Below are 8,251 nucleotides of genomic sequence, written 5' to 3' on the forward strand. Positions count from 1 at the left end.
GCAGCAGAACTTTAATATTCGAGTCAAAAGAGGGAAACGAGATCGCTCTGAGAGGGGGTCCCAGTGCAGGAAGCACGAATTGAAAAAGAGAGCCTGTGATAGGAGGCCATGGCAGGCATCCCACCAGCTGTCCATGTGCCCACTTACTGAGGGAGAAGGGCCAGAAGGTCCTCTCTAGGCTGACGCTGTGGGACTCAGAGCTCAGTGGAGCAGCACCGAGCAACAAGGACACAGGTGGGAAAGGAGAGAGTGCAGAACGAGAAAGGCAGACATGGGCCATGCTTTCCGAGGGCCCAGGCTGGCCCCATTCTCTTGCAAGATGTACTGGGGTAGTTTAACCCCCCCGAACAGAAGAAGCTGACGCTCTGTGCTCAGTCTAGTAACTTGGGCTCACTGCAAACTTCTGGGTCCCTGGGGGTCTTTCTCCAGAGCCATTGCCAGCAGCTTTAGCAGGGAAGGCACCTCCTGCCGCAGAAGCGGCTGCCGAAGCCGGAGAGGCCAAAGCCCCCGGAGGAGATGGGCACTCCCTGAGAGCTGAGGATGCTGCCAACAGCAGCGGAGGTGGAGGATCCCACGGCGGTGTTCTGCGGGAAGGAGCTGAGGATGGGGCCGGGCAGGGTCACCACCACGGGAGAGGGCTGGATGACAACGGTGGAGTCCTGGCACTGTTGGACACAGGGCTCATTGCAGCTGTTGGCCAGCGGGGTGGGGCCACAGGGTCCACATGGCAGGCATGGCAGGCACTGGTTGTAGCAGGACATGTCTCAAGGCAGGACTTGCACCTGGTGGGAGAGAGGGACAGGAGGAACATGGCAGTGATTGTTGAGCAGTGTCCAACCCACCACTGGATAGCAACAGCACATGCTGTTTGGGGAGCTGGCAGATGTCTAAGGAAGCCCACAGCTTTCTCCTTCCCTTTGTCTCCAATGTCCTTGTCAAGAATAACCTAGCCCATAGCTTTGGAGACACCTGAGTCAAGCTCCAGCTTCTCTCCATGACACAACTGCTGCTCCCTTCCCTCTCCCATTACTAGCACTCCCAAGATCCAGGAGAATATGAAGGTGCAGGCATGTTATGAGAAATCCCCAGGGATGAAAAGGAGGAGAAAGGCCTTCAGACTCACCTCGATACCAAGGAGATGGAGGTGACAGGAGTGGATGACAGACTGAGGAGATGGGGCCACTTTTATACCTATCCTCCACCGCCCCAGGCCCACAGTCACTCTACGCAGGCCATAATTTTCCAGCAGAGTCACCTCAAATGCAAAATAGCCTTTCTAATGGCACAAGTGGTGTTTTGGTTTCCACCAACTCTGCCATTTCATTTCCTCATTTCTGACTTGCCCATTTGGCCACAGAGGCTCCTTTCAAGTACAAGGATAAGAGGTCAAGCATTACCCCTGGCAGAAACATGTCAGTAGGGACTGAATATGAGTCCCACGTTCTTGAGGGGCTCTATGCAGGCATGGGACATGTGTCTGTGGAAATACATTGACCACATTTGGACCCTCTTTACAAGGAAGTGCACATATCCTCCTGCCTATGCAGTGACCTCCTCGATACCCAAAGTTTCCTTCGCCTGAGGACACAGCACATCCTTCTACCACTTGGCCTAGCTCCCAACCTGCTCCACCATTCACACACCTCATTAGGCAAGGCAGAAGCATAGGCAGATGGGCTGTGCTGCAGCTGTGAAATGCTCTGGCACAAGGCTACTCCTTCTGGGGCGACATCTGCTTATTTGGCCTTGTTCCCTCTTGTGAACAAGAGGGAACTTGTCTCTGAGGGAACTCTGTCTCCTGGGCTCTTCAGCCAACCCACGTTGTCAGCTGCTGTAAGAAAACTGAAGTTGGCTCTCCCGAGCCCAATGATTGCTCAGCAAGTCCTGGGGAATCAGTCCTGGGGACTGGCCAGACGCAATCCCTGACCAGCAGCACACCCAAAGACCTGCCCTGTTGTGCAAAACATGCCGACCATCCTGTGAGCTGCCTGAGTTACGAGAGTACTTGCCAGAAAGTCATGCTGCAGGGTAATGGCTGTTGGGGCTGCCTGGAGCATGGCACAGCTTGAGCTTGGAGCTCAGATGGAGCTGCCTGGCCAGAGGGGGATTTGGCATGCATGATGCTCAGGCCTGCAGACAGCAGGCACTCTGGCTTGGCCTCAAGCCAAAAGCGCGGCACGTGACCAATCCCAAATTAGAGCATGACTTGTCCTGGGCAGGGAGAGTCTCTCCCAGGAAGCTTGCCTGCTGAAGGCATTCCCTTGCCCTCCTGGGGTGTGTCCCAGCTGTCTCCCATGTCTGCAGGGCAGGGAAGAGCTTTGTTCATGCAGCAGGGATGCATTGCCTCCTTGATGGAGTCTGGGAGATGTTTCTGTAGCCAGCGCCCTTGTGAGCAAGTCCCCTCCCTAAGCATGCCCAGCCATGTGGCAGTGCCAGTTACTGCCAGCCCTCACTTGCTGAGGGGGAGCTTCCTTGCTCCCCCAGTGGTGTGCTGGCTTGTGCTGTTGCCTGAGGAGGGCTTTGGGACATGGCAGAGGAGGTGTGCTGAAGGTCTAATGCTAGGAGAAGACGTATTTCCTGGGACCAGAGACAAGTCCCAGCCAGGTGGGGAAAAGTTTTCTGCAATCCCAGAGGACATGTCCTGTCCTCTACCTGAATGCAACCACAGCAGCACTCAGGCTCCTTTTCTGCCCAATACTAAGAACCTACTGGGGTCTTCCGTGAGTCTCTTACAGCACCACTAGAAAGTAGCCTGTATGGTAAAATAGGCATGTCAGAAATGAGGAAATGAAATGGCAGAGCTGATGGAAACCAAAACAAAATTTGTGCCATTAGGAAGCCTATTTTGCATAGGAGGTGAGTCTGATGGAAAATTACGGTGTCCATAGAGTGACTGTTGGCCTGGGGCGGTGCAGGGGAGGTATAAAAGTGGTCCCATCTCCTTAGTCTCTCATCGACTCCTGCCTCCTCCATCTCCTTGGGATCAAGGTGAGTCTGAAGCCCTTTCCCCTCTTCTTCTTCCCTTGTGATTTGTTAGCACATGCCTGCACCTTCATCCTCTCTTGGTTCCCGGGGATGCTACTCATGGGAGAGGGAAGAGAACAGCATGTGTATCATGGAGAAAAGTTGGGCTCTACTGACATGTATCCCGAGCAATGGGCCAGGGGAGGACCTGGCTCAGTCTGGATGCTCTTGGCAGACCTTTTGGGTTGAATCTTAAGGAGGATTTCTTGAGCCTCATTGTACAGCTGCCAGCTCCCCAAACAGCATGTGCCACGGCTCTCCTGGGGTGGACTGGCAGACTGATCCTCTCTCACCTATGTGCTCCTCCTGTCTCTCCCTCCCATCAGGTTCACCTCCTGCCCCGAGACATGTCCTGCTACAACCAGTGCCTGCCATGCCTGCCATGTGGACCCTGTGGCCCCACCCCGCTGGCCAACAGCTGCAATGAGCCCTGTGTTCAACAGTGCCAGGACTCCACCGTTGTCATCCAGCCCTCTCCCGTGGTGGTGACCCTGCCCGGCCCCATCCTCAGCTCCTTCCCGCAGAACACCGCCGTGGGATCCTCCACCTCCGCTGCCGTTGGCAGCATCCTCAGCTCTCAGGGAGTGCCCATCTCCTCCGGGGGCTTTGGCCTCTCCGGCTTCGGCAGCCGCTTCTGCGGCAGGAGGTGCCTTCCCTGCTAAAGCTGCTGGCAATGGCTCTGGAGAAAGACCCCCAGGGACCCAGAAGCTGGCAGTGGACTGTGCACAGACCATTGGTTTGTTGTATTCAGAGGGGTCAAACCATCCCCAGCAACCCTTGCAAGAGGATGGAGCCAGTCTGGGCTCTTGGAAAAATCATGTCTGCCTTTCCCCTCCTCCACTCTCTCCTTTCCCACCTGTGTCCTTCTTTTGCTCAGCACTGCTCCACTGGGCTCTGAGCCCCACAGCGTCAACCTAGAGAGGACCTGCTGGCACTTCTCCTACAGTAAGTGGGCTGATGGACAGCTGGTAGGATGACCACCATGGCCACACAGCTCACACTCTCGTCTGCCTCTGGTGCTTCCTGCACTGGGCCCCCCTCTCAGAGTGACCTCGTTTCCCCCATTTGACTCTAATATTAAAGTTCTGCTGCATCCCAGCCTTCGCCTCTGAGTTGTCCTTCCCCTGCAGCTGCTCTTCCAGGATGCCTGGGGAGAGAGGTGTTGCTCACTGGTAGTTCTGGGAATGGGTGGTTGGTGATGCTCGTTCTTAGCAATCGTTAACAAAGGCTTGCATTCATTTTGGTGTGCACACTCTTTCTTCTTCTCTAATTAGCATAACAGCATAGTAAGGAAGAAGGGACGACTACTTCCTTGGCAAGGAGGAGGGCATAGCTGCCCAGGAGAAGACAGGAAATCCCTTCCTAACAATAACACTGCAGAACTTGCTGTGCTTGGTCAATGTCTTTCTTGCTACACAGCCCCAAACTGGGTATAATGTTCCAGATGCATTTGAAGGAATGCTGAGCAGAGTGCAATTGTCATCAGCCTTGAGCTCCTGACTATGCTTCTGCTCATACAGCCCAGGATGTCATTGGTGTCCTCAGTGTCTGGGAAAAGCGCTGGGATTCACTTCTCTTTGGATGGGTTTACCACCCAAGCAACTTTTCCTGGACCAGCTTTCGGTCTGCTGCCATAGAGGGGCTGCAAGATGGATGATGTGGTGTGAGGGCAGGCTGGCAGGAAGGCATCTGCCAGACTGGGCTCTGGGTGACTTCAGTGCTGCTTTGGGGAGCTTGTGGACGGCCCTTAGAGACACTCAGTCAGCACCCGCTGCCTCTCCTCCTGCCCTCAGTCTCTCCCTGCCTCCCTCTTCCCCACAAAATTTTGCAGGAAGCCCAGGGAACAGACGGAAGGAGTAGGGTGAGGAGGACAAGGCACTGCCTGTGAGCCTGTGTGATGGGTTGAACCCAGCAAGCATTTAAGCACCCACCACCCACTTGCTCACACTGCACACTCAGCCAAAGAGAGTTGGAAGACCAAGGGTGAGAAAAAGTCCCAGGTCAACATAAAGACATTCTATGAAGGAAATGGGAAACAAAAGAGAAAAAGCAAGTGATGCAAAGGCTGTGTCTCACCACCTTCCCGACCGATGCCCAGCAAGTCACTTCAGAATGGCTACTTTGGAACAACTGTACCCTGGTTTGTTACTGAGCGTGATGCGATACCGTATGCAATATCCCTTTGGTCAATTTAGGTCAGCCATCCTAGCTGTGTCCCCTTCTAAGCACCTGCCTACACTGATGGTTTCTCATTACTGGCCAACTGAATTCCACCACACTGCTCTCTTACTCCCCATCATAAATGGATGAGAAGGGGCGGAGAAAATACAATGGGAAAAATAAAATCGTCTCACAAGTGGAGATAAGGACAATGAAATTTAAGGAAAAAATAAGCAAAGGATGCAAGGAAGAAAAGAGAAACAAATTATTCTCTCCTTCCAAACAGTAAGCGATTTTCAGCCACGTCTTGGGAACCTGGGCCTCAATAACCATAGTGGTTGTTTGGGAGGACAGATGTTTTCATAACAAGAGCACTCATTCTTCTTCTGCTTCTATTACTGGGTGTGACAACACATGGTGTGGAATAGCGCTTTGGTCAGTTTAGCTCAGCTGCCCTGCAGATAACACCTCCCAACCACTCACCCATTCCCCACCTCCTGCCCTTGGGGGCTAGTAGAGAGTCTTGATGCTATGCCAGCACTGCTCCACAGTAGCACAAACACTGGTAAGATAGCAATGCTGTTCTAGCTCTAAGTGCAGAGCACAGCACTCTAGGGGCTGCTATGGGGAATGTTAACTCTGTCCCAGGCAAATGCTAGACTGCTCTGTCAGGGTGCAGAGACGGAAACATAGAAGGCCTTGACACTGAGCTAAATCATTGGTGCATCACCTCCACTGTTTTAGCCACACAATCAGAACACAGCACCATATTGCCTATGGTGAAGACAATTGCCTCCATCACAGCCAGAGCCAGTACAGCCTGCTTCCCCCACTCCCTCTCCTGGCCTGCTCTGGGGCCATTTTCTGCACGAGTCTCCCCGCCCAGCACAGCTGCCCCCAGAGCAGAAGGAATTGCCACCCCTCCTCTCGCCTCTCTCCCTCTCCCCTGCTGCCCCCTTCCCAAGAACCTCTGCGGCTGCTGCCCTCCCAGGGTCTCCTGCAGCTCTGTCTCCTCACTGGAGGCAAGCAGTGGCCACATGCCACCTTCAGCAGGATGTGCACTGAGGCTGAGATGGCATGCCAGGACAGAGAGGCAGCAAAGCTGGACCTGATGGCCAGGGGCCCTGCAGAACTCATGGGCACCTCCCTCACATGTGAGTGACAGTGCTTTCCCAAGGGGCCCTACTGCACAGGGCCTCACCCTTTGGAAAAGTGAATGGTCCCAATGTGCCCCACATGCCCACTGATGTCCCCAGAGCAACAGCATCAGTCCTGACAGAAGATGTCTGGAGTGTCTACAGGGGAAAGACAACTAAGCACTGCAGACTGGGATGCAGCAGAACTTTAATATTTGAGTCAAAAGAGGGAAATGAGGTCACTCTCTGAAGGGGCCCCAGTTCAGATAGCAGCAGCTTTAGCAGGGGAAACACCTCCTGTCGCAGTAGCGGCTGCCAAAGCCGGAGAGGCCAAAGCCCCCGGAAGAGATGGGCACTCCCTGAGAGCTGAGGATGCTGCCAACAGCAGCAGAGGTGGAGGATCCCACGGCGGTGTTCTGCGGGAAGGAGCTGAGGATAGGGCCGGGCAGGGTCACCACCACGGGAGAGGGCTGGATGACGACGGTGGAGTCCTGGCACTGTTGGACACAGGGCTCATTGCAGCTGTTGGCCAGCGGGGTGGGGCCACAGGGTCCACATGGCAGGCACGGCAGGCACTGGTTGTAGCAGGACATGTCTCGGCACAGGACGTGCACCTGGTGGGAGAGAGGGACAGGAGGAGCACATAGGTGAGAGAGGAGCATCATACAGCCCACCAGGGGAGAACCACAGCACATGCTGTTTCATAAACTGACAGCTGTGTAAGGAGGCCCACAGCCTTCCCCCTCCCTTGGTCTGCAATGTCCTTGGTAAGAAAGTCAAGATCCACAAAGATCCCTACATAGCCCACAGCGTCAGATACACCTCATCCAAGCCCCAGCTCCTCTCCATGACACACCTACTGATACCTTCCCTCCCCCATGACTAGCGCTCCCAAGATCCAGGAGAATATGAAGGGGCAGGCATTTGCTAACAAATCTCCATGGAAGGAGAAGAGGAGAAAGAGCTTCAGACTCACCTTGATCCCAAGGAGATGGAGGAGACAGGAGTGGATGAAGACACAGAGGAAATGGGGCTGCATTTATACCTCCCCTGCACTGCCTCGGGCCCACAATCACTCTATGCAGGCCATAATTTTCCATCAGACTCACCTCCTATGCAAAATAGGCTTCCTAATGGCATATATTTTGTTTTGGTTTCCATCAAATCTGCCATTTCATTTCCTCATTTCTGACATGCCTATTTTACCATGCTTTTTTTACCATGCTATTTTACCATTTTACAGGCTATTTTCTAGTGCTGCTAGGAGGGACCCAAGGAATACCCCAGCAGAATCGTATCACTATGAGCAGAAAAGGAGCCCAAGTGCTGCTGTTGTTGCATTCAGGCAGAGGACAGGACACGGCTTGGTGCACTTTGCAGGAATGGTTGGTGATGGGTTTTGCAGAAAGAGGCCCCGCTCCTCATGGAGCTGCAATCCTCAGCAGAGCATCCAAGGTCCTGTTCATTAAAGATGCGCCACAAGCTACTCTCTCCTCCCTCCTGCATGGGTCCATCCAACGGTCACCTGTCTTTGCCTCCCCAGGCATCCAGGCTGTGCCAATGATTTCAGCTGTCTGCCTTGATGCCATTACCACTTCCACTAACTTGGCAAAAGACAGCAACTGAGGTCCAGCTGATGCACTCCAGGGCAGGGCTGCCACAAGGGGAGACCTAGACAGGTTGCAGGAATGAGCCCACAGGAACCTCATGGCATTCTAGAAGGACAAAAGGCAGGTCCTGCACAGGAGGAGGAACAAGCTCTTGCAGCACCACAGACTGGGGACTGAACTACCCTCTGATCCTGGATCCCCTGGACCTCCTCTGAGTAGGTCTGCCCCCAGGGCAGGCTCAGACATAGGCGGTGGAAGGGAAGGGACACACAGGCCTCAGCCTCCTGGCTAAAGAGATGGGGCTGTGTGTAGGAGCTCTCT

The 8,251-nt window shown here is 54.1% G+C and overlaps 3 pseudogenes; 1 reads left to right on the forward strand and 2 right to left on the reverse strand.

The window, feature by feature from the left end:
- Window positions 1-446: 446 nt before the first annotated feature.
- Window positions 447-1,347, reverse strand: LOC118258280 (feather keratin 1-like; annotated as a pseudogene).
- Window positions 1,348-2,865: 1,518 nt separating this feature from the next.
- LOC118258281 (feather keratin 1-like) lies at window positions 2,866-3,686 on the forward strand (annotated as a pseudogene).
- Window positions 3,687-6,598: 2,912 nt separating this feature from the next.
- LOC118258259 (feather keratin 1-like) lies at window positions 6,599-7,420 on the reverse strand (annotated as a pseudogene).
- Window positions 7,421-8,251: the final 831 nt, after the last annotated feature.

Source organism: Cygnus atratus, chromosome 25 (genome assembly GCF_013377495.2).
Source record: "Cygnus atratus isolate AKBS03 ecotype Queensland, Australia chromosome 25, CAtr_DNAZoo_HiC_assembly, whole genome shotgun sequence".
NCBI classification, from domain to species: domain Eukaryota; kingdom Metazoa; phylum Chordata; class Aves; order Anseriformes; family Anatidae; genus Cygnus; species Cygnus atratus.